A 19,623-nucleotide genomic window follows, 5' to 3' on the forward strand; every position below is an offset into this window, starting at 1 on the left:
ATCAGAGGAAAAAAATGGGCAAAGGAATCGAATAGATATTTCTCCAAAGAAGATATACAAATGTCCAATAAGCATATGAAAAGATGCTCAACACCAGTGATCATTAGGGAAATGCAAATCAAAACCAAAATGAGACATCACTTCACACCTATCGGGATGGCCACTATCAAAACAAGTGTTGGTGAGGATGCAGAGAGAAGTTGGAACTCTTGTGCACTGTTAGTGGGAATATAAAATGGTGCAGTTATTGTGGAAAACAGTATGGAGGTTACTCAAAAAGTTAAAAATAGATTTACCATATGACCCACTGATCCTGCTTCTGGGTATATCCAGAAGGACTGAAATCAGGATCTCAAAGAGATATATGTGCACTCTCATGTTCATTGCAGCATTATTCACAATAGCCAAGATGTGGAAACAATCCAAATGTGCACCAACAAATAAATGAATAATGTGATATATACATGCAATAGAACATAATGGGAGTCTTAAGAAAAAAAGGAAATCCTGTCACATGCTACAACATGGATGAACCTCAAGGAAATTATGCTAAGTAAAATAAGCCAGTCACAAAAGGACAAATAGTGTATGATTCCACTCATATCAAGTATCTAAAGTAATCAAAGTCATAGAAACAGAAAGTACAAATGTGGTTACCAAGGTGGGAGGAGGGGGAACCAGTGTTTAGTGGGTGTAGAGTTCTGGTGTTGCAAGACAGAAGTTCTAGAGACCTGCTGTACAACAATGTGAATATACTTAATGCTACTGAACTGAACATTTAAAAATGGTTAAGGTGGTAAATTTAATGTTATGTGTTTTTTATGTGACGTATGTTCTTTCCCTTTCATAGCAAATAAACATCAATGTTGAGATCCAGAGCAGTTCATTTCTTTGCTTAACATGTTAAAATGAAATAGTCTTAGTTGCTCAGTAGCTGTTAGTGACTTGAATTCTTAATTTTCTTTCATAAGTCAACATTAGGAGGCATATTGTTTTAAAAAAAACTGTTCTGTTAGTAAAGCAGCATGTGAATTGGCTTCAGGTATAAGTCTTGCTACACACATAGCTGCTGTCCTAGTAGGAGTAATCCCAATGCTCTTTTCCATTCAACACCACAGCTCACAAAATAACTTATATGAAAGTTCTTCCTCTACAGCATGTTTTCAATGACAACCAGAAGCAAAAAATCATCAAGTGCTTCAGCCTCTTAGAAATGCTGCACAGATGCCAAGAACTTATCATACCCTACATATCAATCAATTCAACTTACTGTAAAGCAAAATGTGTTCCAGTATACACCTTTCAATTCACATTATATGCTATTGATATTGTGTTTGCACAACAGTATCATTTGACAAAGGAATTTTGCCAACAGTTCCATCTGATTTAGCACTAACCATATTTGTCATTAACTTGTGGTTGGCTTTATAAACTTCTCATCCGTAGTTTGACTTGTACATTTTTTCATTATCAAGAGTTCAATGCTGAATGATACCTTAGTAATTTTAATCTTTCCTTTGACTTCATTGATAGAATTCATCAAGTTTGTACTAGAAGGCAATATTTTGTTCCTGCTCTGGAGAAAAGCAGATTGCTTTAGCAGAGAGGTGACTGTGCTTTCTATGACAATCATATAAAATCTTTAATGGCTTTAGTCCTCTGTGTTAGACAGGAGCTTTTTTTTATATATAGGTGATAGAAATCCACCTCAAAATAGACTAAGGAAGGTGGGAAGGAACGTATTGACTCATAACTAAAAAGTACAGAAAAGGCAGAAAGATTGAGGAATGTTGCCTCCAGATGCTTAAAGAACATTGTTAGGACTCTTTGTCTCTCCCTTACCACCTCTTGGCTCTGTGTTTCTCTGGTGGTTTCATTTTCAGGCAGGATTTTTATATGTGATAGGTGAAAGGTTGCATGATCCTTGTGACTTGGGATCCCAGAAGAATAGAACCCTCTTCTAGTGCCTATATATAGATAGAAAACATAGAGAAGACTCTGGTTGTCCTGTTTAGAACACATGTCCATGTTGGACCCAATGACAGTGGCCCAGGGTATAAATGATTTTGATTATCAAGCCTAGACCATATGCCAACACCTATGGCCAGATTCTATTGCTAGAAGTGAAGGAAAGAATATAAACACAACATATTTTTCTTCTACTGCAGATGTATTTTTTTAACATCTTTATTGGAGTATAATTGCTTTACAATGGTGTGTTAGTTTCTGTTGTATAATAAAGTGAATCAGCTATACATAAGCATATATCTCCATATCTCCTCCTTCTTGCATCTCCCTCCCACCCTCCCTATCACACCCCTCTAGGGGGTCACAAAGCACCAAACTGATCTCCCTGTGCTATGTGGCTGCTTCTCACTAGCTATCGATTTTACATTTGGTAGTGTATATATGTCCATGCCACTCTCTCACTTCATCCCAGCTTACCCTTCCCCTTCCCCTTGTCCTCAGGTCCATTCTCTACATCTGCGTCTTTATTCCTGTCCACTGCAGATGTATTTGATGAAGTCTCATAAAAAATAATAAAAATAAAAAATAATACCCAAGGGGCAAATAGATTACTGATTCTGTAAAATTTAATTATCAGAGATTTGTGTTTGTATTTTTTGTACTTTCTTACTTAATTCCATAAAATCATCACATTCACAGATAGTTGGAAAGAAACTCTTCATTTTATGTCTAAAATTATTTTGAGTTGAAGTATTTGTCACTAATTTTTCCACTACATTTAATTTCAATAATCCATTCTTAAGCTTTTGAGTTATTTATATGTGTAGTGAGAATCTAAAATTATATAATAGAAACCAATAAAATATAAATTTAACATAAACAAAAATACTCTGAAATATATAAAAATATGTTTATGAATCCCAAACTGCTCCATGTTAACTGAATACTAGTCAAAATTAAGTGACCAAACAGAACTTATGACTCATGCATCACCTTTGAGTAAGAGATTTTTATTAAGAATATGGAGAAATTTGGGGAAAATCATAATTTTGCCTGATAATTATATCAAGTCTTTCATGGCTTTAGTCCTCTCTATTAGACAAGACTTTTTTTTAACGGGTGATAGAAATCAACCTCAAACTAGCCTAAGGTGGGGTAAGATAAAATGCATTTCACTTCAAATCTATGAAATATAAGTAAACAAAATATTTAAGTGTTTTTCTTTGAGAACTACTCAAACACCTCCTGACCCCTTGCTAAACTACCACAGGCCACACTCTGAGAATTAGTGCTTTCTCCTACAAGGGTATTTTCAAAGTCACCTCCTTCGAGAGCTTGGGTACCACAACTATCTGTGAAGCTTATAAAAGACATTGATTGACAGACTTAATTCTGACTAACTAAATAAAGCTTTTTCTGGATGATGCTCAGAAGTCTCTCTTTTTTTTTTTTTTTTTGCCGTACGCAGGCCTCTCACCATTGTGGTCTCTCCCATTGCGGAGCACAGGCTCCGGACGCGCAGGCTCAGCGGCCATGGCTCACGGGCCCAGCTGCTCCGCGGCATGTGGGATCCTCCCGGACCTGGGCACGAACCCACGTCCCCTGCATCGGCAGGCGGACTCTCAACCACTGCGCCACCAGGGAAGCCCAGAAGTCTCTATTTTTAAATAGTAACTCTAACATATGCATCTTGGCATCTGGCAATGGGATTAATTTAGGAATCACACCCTAAAGTATTCTCTCTCCACTCTATTCCCTGAGGTCAAGCAACTTACACTTGTCCATTTGCCCTGTCTATATCCCTCCTCGGGTCTCATCTAAACCTATTACATAGCTGAGTCCTCACCCAGGATACTGTGGGAAGCAGCCCCCAAAAGAGGTAACTCATAATCCTTGTGGAAGTTTCATCAGCAGGTAGGACAAGGTAAAGCAGCTTTAATGGGGCCTGATCACCAAGCAGTTTGTCTCCACCCTCACCTGCTCTGGATCCAATAACACTAGTTGTCTATGCCTCCTCTTCTACTGCACTTCATGATAAAAGGAATTCTGGTGCACAAGGAAGGTCATTCCATTTCCTACATATAAGTTACCCTAGGAATAGGGGAGGGGTGATGAGGGATGAAATAAAAATGCTCTGAAATGTAGGTGGGTATATGTTTCTTGTCTCTTCTATTCATCTCTGTCTTGATTATCTGGGTCTCGGATATATTACACAATATGTCCTCTCTGCAAAGTACAACCTGGGCAGAGAAATAAGTGAGTGGCACTTTTCAAGGATTTGATCAGCATATATTGAGATGCAAGCTGAGGGCTTCCTGGTGGCCAAGCAGGGAATGGTCAGTGCTGCTTCTATACTCTTGAGCAATTCAGCTCTGACTCCCAAGCTGCAAATCTCACTAAGCCAAATGAGAGCTCTGTGATTGAAAAGATCTGCCCTACTCAGAAGGCCATTTGGCATCAGGTCATTGTCAGTAGGTTATACACTTAGGGAGGAGGTAGGTGGTGTTACATACTTTAAGCAGTTGGTGAAAGTATTCCTTCCACCTACAAAGAGCACTTTCTATAAGGAGAATGGAAATAAATAAATAGGTTCTGCCTTTTTGCATATCTGCTGCTAGTTTAGGAATCAGCAAATTGGTGGCGGCCAGCCAAACCCAGCCTGCAGCCTGTATTTATACAGCCTGTAGGACAGAGGCTAAGTATGGTTTTTGCCTTTTTAGGTTTGTAAAAATAAAACAAAGAAGAATATGTGACCCGCAAAACCTAAGATAGTTACCATCTGGCCTTTTACCGAAAAATTTGCTGACCTTTGGCTTAGAGTCCTTTTAGACTGGTGTACCTGGTAACTTCCTGGCTGGCCTTCCTCTTAATTGGACTCTTCCTGGATCTACCATGAAGACCAACGGGGAGTCATTTCTGACCTAGTTCACATACCTGTCATCCATTTACCAAATCCCACTGGTGTGCAAGTAAATGTTCAACAACCAGCAATCGGAACAAAAAAGCCTTGATTTGTAGCATCTGCCGGCTTCTGTGGTGTAAATATTCCCCTTCACGGCTGGTTTCAAGCTACCAGCATGATGTTACTGAACACAGAATTGGGAAGAAAGGCACACATCATATCTCACTAGATGGTAGGAACTGACTCCAGCAACCACTGCCCAGTCCTGAGAGGTGTGAGGCATCTGGCGTACTGGAAAGAGAATCATTCCCTGGTTAAATATTCTTAAATTCAAATCAAGTCATCACTACTTAACTAGTTGGATGACCTTCAAAAATTCACTTAACGTCAATGAGCTTGTTTTTTCATGTGCAAATTTGAAATAATGCTACATTATTATCTCAGAGAGAAGGATTTGGGAAGAGTGAGAATAGGCACAAGCAAACATACCACACAGTGTTTGGGACACACATTCCCCACTTTTCCTCCACTGGCCCCATAGTAGGGTGGAGGTTTCCTCTTCCCTCCTCCAACTTCTCTACAACTCACTCTGCTTAGGCCAGGACTGGATGGGAGTCCAGTGGATCCTCCTGTGTCTGTTGTGGAGGTGTTTGGACCCCAGGAAAAGTTTGAGGTCTGAGAGAGTTGTCTGGGGCCTTATGAGCAGGACAAATGCAAAATTTTGGGTGGGTTGTCCTGAGGATATCCTTCAAAAGAGAAAATAGTCACTGGATTCCACTTTAAGGGCTGAGTTCCAGTCTTATTTTGCTCTGTATCTACCATGGCTGGCACAATTGCTTGGAAATAGGAGCCATTCAATATATAATTGCTGGATGAGTGAATGAATGCTGATTGTATCTGCCAATAAATGAATGCAATCCTGATCAAATAGTGATTAAGAGACTGGGCTGTGAATAGCCTGAATGTGAATATAGCTTTGTCCCTTACAAGCTCTGTATCTTTGGACAACGTACTTAACCTCTCTGGACTTCAGTTTCATCATCTATAAAACAGATAATAGTATCGACTTTCAAGAATTGATTTAAAGTATTTACTAAAATAAGTCTGGAACAATATAAGTGCTCAACAATGTAAGCTATTATTATCTTTCTCATCAAAGTCAATGTTAACAACTAACACTCATCGATACCCCCTATGCCTCATGCTCTTCTTTTAATCTATTAGTCAGTTCATCATTTCAAGGAAAGGAAGCCACAATACAATAGTACCACTCTAATATGTCAAGATGCCTAATTTTAATAGAACAGATTCATTGTAGCCAAATATTTCTATTCTTTTGGTCTCTCATGCTCATCCGATTTAAGAAGCAAAGGCTGTGATGAAATCAAAACAAGTCTGAATTATAGCAGCAAAAGATGTTAAATCCTGATGCCCACTCTTGCTTCTGAAATGTTCTCTGCCTCACAGACATATCTGCTCTTATCTCATCTATGTCACTATTCTTAATTCTTAATTCTAAATTCTAAGAATCCAAGAATTCTTAATTCTTGGGTAAGATATAGGAGAGATAATGTTTAAGAAACAGAATGTTCTTCTGTAAATATTATGATACGGTCATTTTGATGCTTTTTGGAAGTGGTAGTATGGGGTAGCATTTGACTTTTAGCCTTTATTTCTCCCAGTAACTAATGTGAGAAATGAATCTTCTCCCAGGATGGCCAGCCTTCACCCCACCCCTGGACATAGTCTCATTCCTGACCCGTAGTCCAAATATTTTACTAATGCCAACTTTATTGTGGGCAAATTGCTGTTAAATCCTGCAATTAATCTTTGGCTTTATAATTAAGTAACTGGATTTAGATTTTGGCTTAAATTTGTGGCTTTCTTGCTTTTGAGTTGGGCTGTATCTTGTGTAACAACTGGAACCATAAAATACCCAATGTCTTGAACCATTTTGGCTTAGGACAATTGCCTTGCTCCATTAGCAAAACAGTAGACAATATTCTGGGAAATGTGGCATAATTCTTCAAATTTTCATCCATAAAAATAGAAGAAATAATCCTTATTGATGTCACTAGTGGAAAAAATATAACAGAAATCAAAGTCCATTTCAAAACTAAGAAATGAATCAAGAGTCAGACATGGAATAAAGTAAGGGCAAGGTAACTCTCAGAGTTGGGATTTGCAGATGTTACAGGTGATGGATGAATTTGGTAGCAATTTTACTCATACATAAAAGCTTTTGAAAGAACCAAGTTAGTCTGCCTCTGTTTCTTTCTTTCTCTCTCCCTCTCGCTCACCCCTTTCCTCCCTCCCTCTCCCCTCTCTTTCTCTGTTTCTCTCTTTTCATCTCTGTCTCTCTGACTCTCTCTCTCTTCCCTTTTGGTGGACAGGGATATGTAAATGTCAAAATGTAGCCTAAAAACAACTTTTAAAAATTTGATCTACATTCTAAAAAACGGTCCTGAGGTTATTTGTATTTGCTTTTTGATTTACTTATGTCCAATACTTTTCCATCCCTGCAATGTCTAACTGACATTTCTTAACAGTTTTTTTTTTCCTAGTCCCCTACACTCAATATCACACACTATTCTTTTTACGTTGGAAGGCAATTCTGAGTTCACCTCTCTCCTGATTTTTTTTTCAGGCTTCTAGCAGCCATGAATAAAGTTTCACATGTAATACTTAACTCTTTTTATAAACAGAAATTGTACTATAAAAACTGAGGTCCCGAAAAGCCAAAGGCGGGTCAAAGTGGTGGGACTCACGCTGCGGCCGCGGAGACATGAAGGCCTTCTGCACTCCTCCTCAGCATCCGGGTCGGTGCTCGCCCTCGCTGTCCTGTCCCTGGCCCCATGGAGAAGATGGAGCCGATCCAGAAGGCCAAGCTGGCCAAGCAGGCTGAGTGTTACGACGACATGACCACCTGCGTGAAGGCCGTGACGGAGCAGGGCGCCAAGCTGTCCAACGAGGAGCGCAACCTGCTCTCGGTGGCCTACAAGAACGTGGTCGGGGGCCGCAGGTCCGCCTGGAGGGTCATCTCGAGCATCGAGCAGAAGACAGACACCTCCGACAAGAAGCTGCAGCTGATGAAGAACTATCGGGAGATAGTGGAGTCCGAACTGCGGTCCATCTGCACCACGGTCCTGGAACTGTTGGATAAGTATTTAATAGCCAATGCAACTAATCAAGAGAGTAAGGTCTTCTATCTGAAGATGAAAGGAGATTACTTCCGGTACCTTGCTGAAGTTGCTTGTGGTGATGATCGGAAGCAAACGATAGATAATTCCCAAGGAGCTTGCCAAGAGGCTTTTGATATAAGCAAGAAAGAGATGCAACCCACACACCCAATCCGCCTGGGGCTGGCTCTTAACTTTTCTGTATTTTACTATGAGATCCTTAATAACCCAGAACTTGCCTGCACACTGGCTAAAACGGCTTTTTTAAAAAATAAATTTATTTTATTTATTTTTATTTTTGGCTGCGTTGGGTCTTTGTTGCTGCGCGTGGGCTTTCTCCGGTTGCGGCGAGCGGAGGCCACTCTTCGTTGCGGTGCACAGACTTCTCATTGCAGTGGCCTCTCTTGTTGCGGAGCACAGGCTCTAGGCACGCCGGCTTCAGTAGTTGTGACACACGGGCCTACTTGCCCCGTGGCATGTGGGATCTTCCCGGACCAGGGCTCGAACCCGTGTCCCCTGCATTGGCAGGCAGATTCTTAACCACTGCACCACCAGGGAAGCCCTAAAACGGCTTTTGATGAGGCCATGGCAGAACTTGAAACACTGAATGAAGACTCATACAAAGACAGCACCCTCATCATGCAGTTGCTTAGAGACAACCTAACAGTATGGACATCAGACAGTGCAGGAGAAGGATGTGATGCCACAGAACTAAGTGCATACAGGGTGTCATCTTTCTTCCCCTCAAGAAACCTTTTTACTCATCTCCATTCCTTATTCCATTTGGATTTCCTATAGCAAAGAAACCCATTCATGTGTATGGAATCAACCGTTTATAGTCTTTTCACACCGCAGCTTTGGGAAAACTCCATTCCTTGATTTGTGTTTGTCTTGGCCTTTCTGGTGTGCAGTTACTGCTGTAGAAAAGTATTAATAGCTTCATTTCATATAAACATAAGTAACTTCCAAACACTTATGTAGAGGACTAAAAATGTATCTGGTATTTAAGTAATCTGAACCAGTTCTGCAAGTGACTGTGTTTTGTATTACTGTGAAGATATGAAAATGTAGTTAATTACAATTTAAAGAGTGTTCTACATAACTTCTTAATTTCTACATTCCCTCTCTTACTCTTCTTCGGGGATTTTCTTTCAGTAAGCAAATTTCCATCCTCTTAATATACTCCTTTTTGGTAGGAATCCAGAAGTATTAGATTGAATGGAAAAGCAGATGACATTTTGAGGCTGGAGGTCACAAATTAAAATGCCTCCTGTATCATATATGATGGAGGTCTTGTGTATCTGTGACAACAGGGAGTTTCCTCATTCATTCTTCATTTGCTGCTGTTTAAGTTGACAACTTCCCTTCCCAATAAAAATTCACTTACACCTCCTGCCTTTGTAGTTCTGGTATTCACTTTATTATGTAATAGAAGTAGCATGTTGCTGCCAGAATACAAGCATTGCTTTTGGCAAATGAAAGTGCATGTCATTTCTTAATACACTAGAAAGGGGAAATAAAATACACAAGTCCAAGTCTAAAACTTTAGTACTTTTCCATGCAGATTTGTGCACATGTGAGAGGGTGTCCAGTTTGTCTAGTGATTGTCAGAGAGTTGGACCACTATTGTATGTTGCTAATAATCATCGACTGTAGTTCCAAAAAGACTTTGTGAAAATGTTATGCCCTATGTAACAACAGAGTAACATAAAATAAAATTACATTTTATAAACCATTTACTATGGCTTTGTAACAATTACGTACTCATATTTTAAGGGACAGGTGAATTTACTACTTTCTGAAGTTTATTGATACTTCCCTTTTATCTCATTTAAAATGGAGTAGTGGTACCCATTTTTCTGCATTGTGATACACTTGTCTAGGGATGCCTGGACCTGTATAAACTTAAGAGTTAGTGTTTTACCTTAGATCAGTTTTGTGGACCCTCCCTTCCTTAGATGTAAATGATATTAGTTAACTGTTAAATGAAATAAAGTGGACATTCTAAAACTAGAAAAAAAAACTGAGGTCCCCTTCCATTTAGGGGTCCGAAAAGGAATTCAAGGGGCTCTCACTGGTCAAATATGGGGCAATGTGAACTCCGAAAAGAATGACTGCAATTGTTTGAAGCACATTGAATATATAAAAGTCTCCGAGTTTATGGGAGAGAGGGAGAGGGAGTGAGAGAGAGAAGAAATTTCATTTATCATCATCGGAGGTAGGAAGCACAGAAATACCTTACACTAAATGTTGATAATTAAAGTTAAAGAATTCGCATTCATCTTGCTTTTCCTGTGTGAATTATATTCAGGGAAATCAAAGAGCTTGAACTGATGAAGGAAAGTTCTACTTAACAGAATTGTTCCAGGAAATAAATGTGGAAAGAATTAGAAAATCACCAGCTTTTAAGCTCCTAATGAATTTGTCTATTTAGATAATATTATTAATAGATGCTAAAGTAATTACAGATATCCACAAAGCACCCAAACATTGCCCCACAAATTACTTACTGTCTGTAAGAGGAAAGTGCATCTACACAATGGGGAAGTCAGCCTGCCACCACCCAAACCTACTCAGCATCACTACAAGTGGGACAGTAGGCAACTACATGCCTTCTGAACACTTCATGCAACATGAAGTGCTTTTGTCCAAACTGTTGAACCAGAATCTAATTGAGCCTTCAGATCTATGTCTAGTTTATAGGAAACCTAGAAGAGTAATGGAACAAATTAACTAACATCTTGGGGAAGCAATAAGAAAATTCAGAAGATGGGTTATTCTGCAGAACAACTGCCTCCTTTTTCAACAAGTCAATGTCAAAAAAACAAAGGAAGTTGTGAGATAACTGTTTTAGACTAAAAGAGATTTAAGAAGTAGAATGGTGGTTGCCAGGGGTGGGGGGTGGAGCAACGTGAAGTTGTTCAGTGGGTATAAAGTTTCAGTTGCACCAGATGAATAAATTCCAGAGAACTTCTGTACAATATCATGCCTATAGTTAATCCTACAACATGCAGTTAAAAAATTAAGAGAGTAGACCTCATGTTAACACACACACACACACACACACACAAACACAAACTAAACAAAAATAACCAATTTGCACAAGGAAACTTTTAGAGGTGATGGATATGTTTATTAGGTTGATTATGGTGAGGGCTTCATGAGTGTTACACATTTTGTTCCAGATAAATTTATAAAGTCTAGTTGAAACAACCCCCATCATACTCTGATCTAATTCACTCTGACTTGTTTTTTACAGATGACTTGTTTTCCTGCTTAGTTGCATATCCACACCTGGTATTTTTCTCTTTTAAGGACACTCCCCTTTACACTCCCTTCTTTGGAAGCATTCTTCATTCCAGAGAGAAGGTCACAGTTCGATAACCTTGAGAACCACAGAAGCCCATCACAAGACCAGTCCTGATGGTCTCCAGATGATTTCTGGATGGAAGGAATGCAGGCCCTGCACGTACCCTGCTCCTAATCAACAACCCTGCTCCCTGAACCATTACTATAAGACTCCTCAAAACAGCCCCCTTCCCCGGGCTGGGACACACAGTTTTGAGTGCATTATCCTGCTGTGGCCCCCCTTTGCCTGGCAAAGAAATAAAGCTATTCCTTTCTGCTTCACCCAAAACTTTGTCTCTGAGATTGAATTTGGTGCTGGTGTACAGAGACCAGAATTCGGTCACAATATGTCCAAGCTCAAATTATACACATTAAATAAGTACAGTTTTTTTGTATACCAATTATACATCAATAAAACTGTTTAAAGAAAGAAAAACTTAAGAGATGTAATATCCAATTAATAAAATGTATGGTTATTTATTGAATCCTGGCTTGAACTTGTAAAAGATGTATTGGGGACAATTGGGGAATTTTGAATATGAACAGGATACTTGATATAACTAAGATAATACTGTAAATCTTGTTGGGAATGATAATGGCATTGATCTTAAGTAAGAAATGCCATGTTTTAAAAAGGAGAGGCATACATACACTTTTGGAAATTAAGTTTCATTTGTCTGACATTTACTTTAAAATACTTTTGCCAAAACAAAACAAGTGGAAAACAAATGGGACAAAACTAAATAAATGGAAAAAATATAGTAAAATTCTAATCATTGTTAAAACCAGATGATAGGTATCTGAGGATTAATTATATTAGTCCATTCTACCTATTTATATAAATGTTTGAAAATGTTCAATAAAAAGTGAAAAAGAATACGAGGGTCCATAATCCCTTTGTTACAAGGAAATGGATGAAGTCATATCCATCATTGCTTTTCTCATGGTGAGTTGAAATCCACAATAAGGGTAGTAAATCTGGCAGAATTTCCAATGAAACTGCTGTGATTATAGGTACGTATAGTCGTTAGTGTAACTGAGATGTTCAGGCTTCATTTATCTGTGACAAAAATTACATGTTACAAATCCTATTTTTAAAAAATTTGAAATAAAGATATATATAAATATATAACACATATATATGTTAAAAGCACAACTAAGTACAATAGAATGGTAGCACATGGAATACCACTCCCTCCAAAGAGTTAATTATTTCTGTTTCAGGTTGGCAGGTGGTATACCATAAATTTAAATTCATACTTCTTATTGATTATACTGACATTAGATGGAATTCACTGAGTCATCACTGGGAAAGATGAGGAATCTAGATCACTTCCAGCTTCTTTCTTCCACTATAAGATTTGTTCCTTATATTACTACTTTTAGTGCTTCTGTGGATTGTTTTTTTTTTATTACGTTAGATAATACAGTCAGACCTCTATTGCATGTTAGATCACCTGTAGTCAGTATGTCTTCACTGCCAGCAGGTACGATAGATAATAATACGTCACTACTTCTTCCTTCCTTTCACCTCTCTCCCAACCCAACCAAAGAAATGGCAGAAATAATATTTTTAATGAAAAAATTAATAACAATTTTAGGAAACAAGGAAGAGAACCAATAGCAGATGGACAATTTTTGAGCATTTTCTGAAAGTCAGAAAACAATGTCACTCCTCAGGGGTATGGGAGGCAGCAGCTTGGTGCAGGAGAAGGTTGGGTGCCATGGACCCTGGGGGGCAGGGGAGCTGTCTGGTTGTGCCTTTGTTCTTCTCTACATTGCTTTGGGTGGACTTTTGCCCATTCTGTCATCACTACAGGTCCCTGGTATGAGTCAGAAGTGGCAGTGCCCATCAGAACCATTGGATCCACTTGGTCACGGAAAGTATTTAGAAGAGTTACACAAAGTTTCTGCCTCCCCAGACCTGGTGGAGGGCCTGCAGAGTGACTGCATCCAGCCTCATGTGACCACCTGACCCAGGGCTCAGCCTGCTTTTGGTGGCTGTTGTTGCTGGGGGTCTCAGGCCACAGCGTGCGTGTCACGTGTCTCCTCTCAAGAAGTTTCCTGGCCTCGTTCCTCAGCTGAGAACCTCTCAAGACAAGTAGGCTGTGGTCCCAGCCCTCTCTGATGCCATCCCCCCCCCCCAGGTCCTTCTGGAAGCCCCATACTTCTCATTGGTACCCTAGTGGCTCTCCCCTAATGAAGGTGACACACTGGAGACAGCCTGGCTGTGACAGCTATGAGTGAGCCTGTGCCCCGTGTCTGACCCCCCATGGCTTTGCACAGTTCCTGACAAAGGAGGAAGCCTGCAAGTTCAAGTGGCTGCCCAGGATGCCCAGGGTGAGTTCAGGCCATGGGGGACCTGGGGGAGTTGACTGCATACCTACAACTTATGAAAGATTTTTAGTATTGCTATTATTTCTCTTTCCATAATCACCCCTGAGGGAGGTAGTAAGATCATCCCATTTTACTGATGAGAAAACTGACACAGAAGGAGGTTAAATAATCTGCCCCAAATCACATCAATGATCAGTAGCTTGGACCAGATTTGAGAGGTCTGACTTTAGAGTGCTTTTTTCCTTTAACGACTGTATTTCCTGCCCATGAATAGAATTAGGAGAGAGGATTAAGTAGAAAAGAGAAAGGCATGCCAAAAGAAAAAGGAAATAGGGAGTACAAAATAATGGTATCCCAGACATGTGAGCAGCATAGAGGAAAAGTTTGACTGGAAGGAGATAGTATTAAAAAGAGGAGGAGATAGGAAGGAAGTGGAAAGAAAGTCTGCAGTTTCAACCCTTGTTTATATATTGTACCTGGAAGATCCCTGTTCTTGCATTTATCAGCAAAACTTCTATTTAAGCTTAATTTTCCTATATAGTTTAAGGAGTTCTGTTTATGAGACAACACATCATTCCCTAACCTTTACAGAAAATTTGCAATTTATTTAAGAATTGCAAGGAGGAAAGGAAGGAAAGAAGGAAGTGAGAAAAGAAGAAAGGAAGGGAGGGAGAGAAAAAAGGGAGGAAAGCATGGAAGGAAGGGGAGAGGGAGGGAAGGATTACTAATTTGTGAAATCCCAAAGTGTGGAAAGCATAGAGTTGGAAAAGTGTTACCAAAAACACAGTAATAAATGATCCATTTGGGCAGGAAGAGGGAGAACAATTCAAGGTTATGTCATATGGTAAGATTTCCTGAGGGCTTCAGAAGGGAAGAGTCTCACAATGGATTTTGTACATGGTTATTAATTCCCCTGGGCATGTACCAGCTATATCCCTAAATCTGAGTTATCTTCATAAGGAGATGATTTACTCTGGCCTGCCCAGGGAGATTATTATGAAACTGGATTGAAACATCTAATGTAGTGAGTGAGCAAACATTTCCTAGCTTTACAAAGTCTTTGGGGGGCAAGGAAGGGGTCACAAAAATGACCCAGGCAACTAGTACAAACATCAGTATGGAAGATAATGTATGTTTCCTTCCAGTGTACAATACATGGTATGAATCTTATTATAGGTAAATATGAAAGAAATTTCATGCACAATCACAAGCAACATGACATCTCTTGGTGCTGACACTGTCCCTTTCCATTAGATCTCTTGTGCTCAGAACCCTCTCCTGACTGGTTCCAAGTTCTTCCCAGTTCTTCCCAGCTGTTGTCTCTGTAGCTCTGAATTGATCAACAATGCTTTCTATAGAAGGGGAAAATCAGAAATGAAGAAACTTCCTAAATTTCCTCTAGAAAAATAAAATATCAAACTGGTTGGAGACAGCATACACAATTCTAAGGATGAGAGGCCATTATTATCTCCATTTGATAGATGAGGAACCGAAAATTCAAAGAGGATAAATAAAATAGTCAAGGTCACATGAAGGGCAAACCAGTAACCTGAGATTTAATCCCAGATCTGTACAATTCCTAACTCAGATCCTAACCACAACACCGTATTGCTTCTCATGCCATTATGACGGCCCACTTCTCAGTTAGACTCTCAACCTTGAGTCAACTTCAGAGTGGAAGTCTCTTTCCCCTTATCCCACCAGTGTGCGTGACACCATAGAGCTTCAACATGTTGACAATGAAAATATTCCATTCACTTCTGCTTGTAATGTTATAGCCAACAGCTAGGGTCTATCTTTGCATTCTTTTTCCACCATCTTTTTCCTACCACTCGGCCAGTCTTTTGCCATACACAGGCTTTGAAGTCCAAATGTTACCTGCTACACCAAATGAAGAGACTTGCATGCCCTGTTACCATATTTAAGTACCTCTGAACTTTCTACTAGATCAAGCAGGAAATTCATAATCCTCCATTGCACTACCTCTGAACAAAAAGTCTTCCCATCTGTTTCTGAACATTCCCAAATGGGGGCCTCGTGAGTGCCTATGAACCATCTGCTGGTCTTTTCTGTGTTTGCCTCTTCCACCCCTCTCTGTTTTGGTTCATGCCTGCTGGCAAGCAATGATTGCAAAGCTACTTGAAGGAGCATCATTGGGACTTCCACGGCTTTATTTTACACCCTGGGTAATGTTTCCTTCAGAAACTGTCTCCTCCTAATGCTAATAAAGCTAGTGATCCTTGGCTTGCCGCAGTTGTGCTAGATTTCAGGTTACAGGTCGGGAGAATACCCTAAAACTCTATGCTACACTTTTGCACTGGGGTCCTGTAGCAGCATTGTTTGTGCCATAGCTCACGAAAGTATTTTGTCCACACTGACAACATCTGAGGTCTAGCTCAGCCAGCCAAAATTCCTTGCTGCATGTTATTAAATCACACAATCATAGGACTCAGAGTTAAAGGGGATGGTGAAGAGCTTCTGTGTTAACCTTGTACGAGGTGCCAAATTCCCATTTAAATCAGTGGTTTTCCAATTTTAATGTGTATCAGAATCACCTGGAAAGCTTGTTAAGTCACAAGTGTTTCTTGCAGTGTGTACCGGCAACAAATTTTCTTAGCTTATTTTACCTGAAAATGCTTTATTTTACCTGAATATGCTTTATTTTACCTTTATTCCTGAAGGATATCTTTTGCTTGGTATAGAATTCTGTGTTGACAGTTGTTATTCATAAGCATTTTAAAGATGTTGTTCCTCTGTTTACTGGCCTCTGTTATATCCAAAAGAAGTCAGCTATCATTTGAGTCATTATTCAGTTTTTATGTATTGTGTCAGTTTCCTCTGTCTACTTTCAAGATGTTCTCTTTATCTTTAGTTTTCAGCCATTTATCTCTAATGTGCTTAGGAGTGGTTTTCTTCAAATCTATCCTGCCTGGGGATCTATGAAGTACGTGAATCTGTAAGTTTATTTCTTTTGCTAAGCTTAGGACATTTGGGGTTGTGATTTCTTTACCGCCCCCCCACCCTTATTTTCTTTATTTACTCTCTCCTTTCCTTATGGGGCTTGTTAAAATAAAAAACAAATGGAAACCAGCCTTGAAAATTCCCTGAGCAGACAAAACTACTTTAGTCATACAAGCAAAGTTTAATTTAGCTTACTTTACAAGAATAACTTGACCTACGTCATTTCTTGTTTATGACCCTGGAAATCATAAGCAAAACTTAAACTGTTGATATGAGGTAACCACTGACCAATTCCCTATCATTTAAGAAAATTCTAATGTTATAATTAATCACTGTGAAGAATAAACAGTCACTGTCTCTTTACCCTGGACCCTCATTCCATGTTTGATTTGAATGCTCCAGGTTCAGAAACTGTCTTTTTGCTGTGTACATAATAAACTTCTACTAATTACTACTTTGGTGATTCATTAGTTTTACCTTGGCTGTCTCTGAACTCTTGACAGATTCCAACTGCATCTATGTTAAACTTTATGATATTGTCCTGGAGTCTTGGTTCAACTAAAAACATTTTTTAATGTACTGGATAACTTTTTTTTTTTTGTGTGTGTGTGTGTGTGGTACGCGAGCCTCTCACTGTTGTGGCCTCTCCTGTTGCAGAGCACAGGCTCTGGATGCACAGACTCAGAGGCCATGGCTCACAGGCCTAGCCGCTCCACAGCATGTGGGATCTTCCTGGACCGGGGCACGAACCCGTGTCCCCTGCATCGGCAGGCAGACTCTCAACCACTGCACCACCAGGGAAGCCCACTATTGATTTATCTTTAAGTTCACTGACTTTCCTCTATAATCGTCATCCTGCTTTTGAGTACATCAGTGACTTTTTAAACAAATTTTAGTTCTAAAATTTATATTAAAAAATTAGTGTCTATTTCTCTGCTAGTATTTCCTATGTTTTTATGTATTGCAAGAATTTTTTCTTCATGTCATTGAGAATAGTTTACAATCTGCTCATTCCAACATCTGAGTCATCTTAGGGTTAGTCTCCACTGAATTTATTTTCTTCCTGAAAATGGGTCACATTTTCCTGTTCTTTCATGAATAGAAATGTCTGGGATTGAATTCTAGATATTGTAAATATTATGTTGTAAAGACTATGGATTCTGTTATATTCCTCTGATAAGTATTGCTTATTTATTCTTATTGTTTTAGCACTCAGTTGACTTGGTTGCACTCGCACTGCAAACCTGTTCCTTGGGAAGCAGTTCAAATCTCAGTTCAATTCTTTATCCTTTGCTAAGCAGCTTGGAATCTGCCTTGCACATGCATGGTCTGGGGACAGCCAGAGATTTGTTTAAAGACTGTACACAGCATTTGGGGATATCTCCCTCTATCTCTCTCATTTCTAGTGTTCCTATATGCAGAAAATTAGAAGACACTGATGAAAGAAATTAAAGATGATACAAATAGATGGAGAGATATACCATGTTCTTGGATTGGAAGAAGAAGTATTGTGAAAATGACTCTACTACCCAAAGCAATCTACAGATTCAGTGCAATCCCTATCAAACTACCACTGGCATTTTTCACAGAACTAGGACAAAAAATTTCACAATTTATATGGAAACACAAAAGACCCCGAATAGCAAAAGCAATCTTGAGAACAAAAAATGGAGCTGGAGGAATCAGGCTCCCTGACTTCAGACTATACTACAAAGCTACAGTAATCAAGACAGTATGGTACTGGCACAAAAACAGAAATATAGATCAATGGAACAGGATAGAAAGCCCAGAGATAAACCCACGGACATATGGTCACCTTATCTTTGATAAAGGAGGCAGGAATGTACAGTGGAGAAAGGACAGTTTCTTTCTATTGGCTATCTTTTCTGGCTCTTCAAGTCAGAAAAGTGGAAGATTTGCTTTAGGAGTTTTAGATGCCCTGTATAGTACAGTCTAAAATTTTCCTTAGGCTCAAAGCTGTGAAGACAATAAACACACCAGTTTATTCTTGTTTTTCCAATATCAATCCCTTTCCAGAATCTGCCTACTTTTACTTTCTCTTCCTTCCATGCTAGATTTTATAATAGTTATTTGTGTGAAAATCTGCTCATTATAAGCTTACTTAGCCATACTAGAACTAGAATCTCCTCTAGTGATTTGAAAGGTATGCATTCTATTTCTCATTTTAATATTAACACTAAAAATGTTAATATAGCTTTAATTTTTATTTAGGCATTAATATCTAGAGTTAATCAGTATCTATGGCTTGCCCAAACCAGAACAAACAAACACCAAGAACCTTAGCAGGGCTTGTTTCTATCTTCTTTCCTTCACCATCATCTATATTGAGATCATCTGGGATTCTCAATATAGAATATTAACCTTTTACATTTAGGCTTCTTTAGTTTCTTTGCTTGCCCTTGCTTCTATGACCTGTGTCTTCTCTGAATTCATTTATTTCTCCTTTTGGAGTATATCCTCTAATAATTCTTTCAGACTATGAAGTTGATAACCTTTTTGATTTAGTTTTATTTTAATTTTTAAATTAAAATTATATAGTACATAGATTAATGGCATTTGTCTGACAAAGCTTGTAATGCATAAGAGCAATCCCCTACATCCTTACTCCTTAAGTTCTGCTTTCTAGACTTATTATCTATTTTTGATATATTCATTAGCTTATTATATAGGGAGATAAGTGTTCATTTCTCTTACCCTACTGCCCTCCCACACACACACACACACACACACACACACGCACGCACGCACGCACACACACATCTTTCCCCTTCTCTCCCTCTCAGAAGACTATGTTTTTGATTAATTACTCAGGATTTCATATTACTGGGTGTATGAGTTTCCTATTGCTGCTGTAACAGATTACCACAAACTAGTGGTGTAAATGAACACAAATTTATTACCTTACAT

General features: G+C 39.1%; 1 pseudogene; it reads left to right on the forward strand.

Moving 5' to 3' along the window:
• Window positions 1-7,725: 7,725 nt before the first annotated feature.
• LOC132493170 (14-3-3 protein theta-like) lies at window positions 7,726-9,209 on the forward strand (annotated as a pseudogene).
• Window positions 9,210-19,623: the final 10,414 nt, after the last annotated feature.

The sequence above is a fragment of the Mesoplodon densirostris genome, chromosome 7 (assembly GCF_025265405.1).
Source record: "Mesoplodon densirostris isolate mMesDen1 chromosome 7, mMesDen1 primary haplotype, whole genome shotgun sequence".
In the NCBI taxonomy this organism is placed as follows: domain Eukaryota; kingdom Metazoa; phylum Chordata; class Mammalia; order Artiodactyla; family Ziphiidae; genus Mesoplodon; species Mesoplodon densirostris.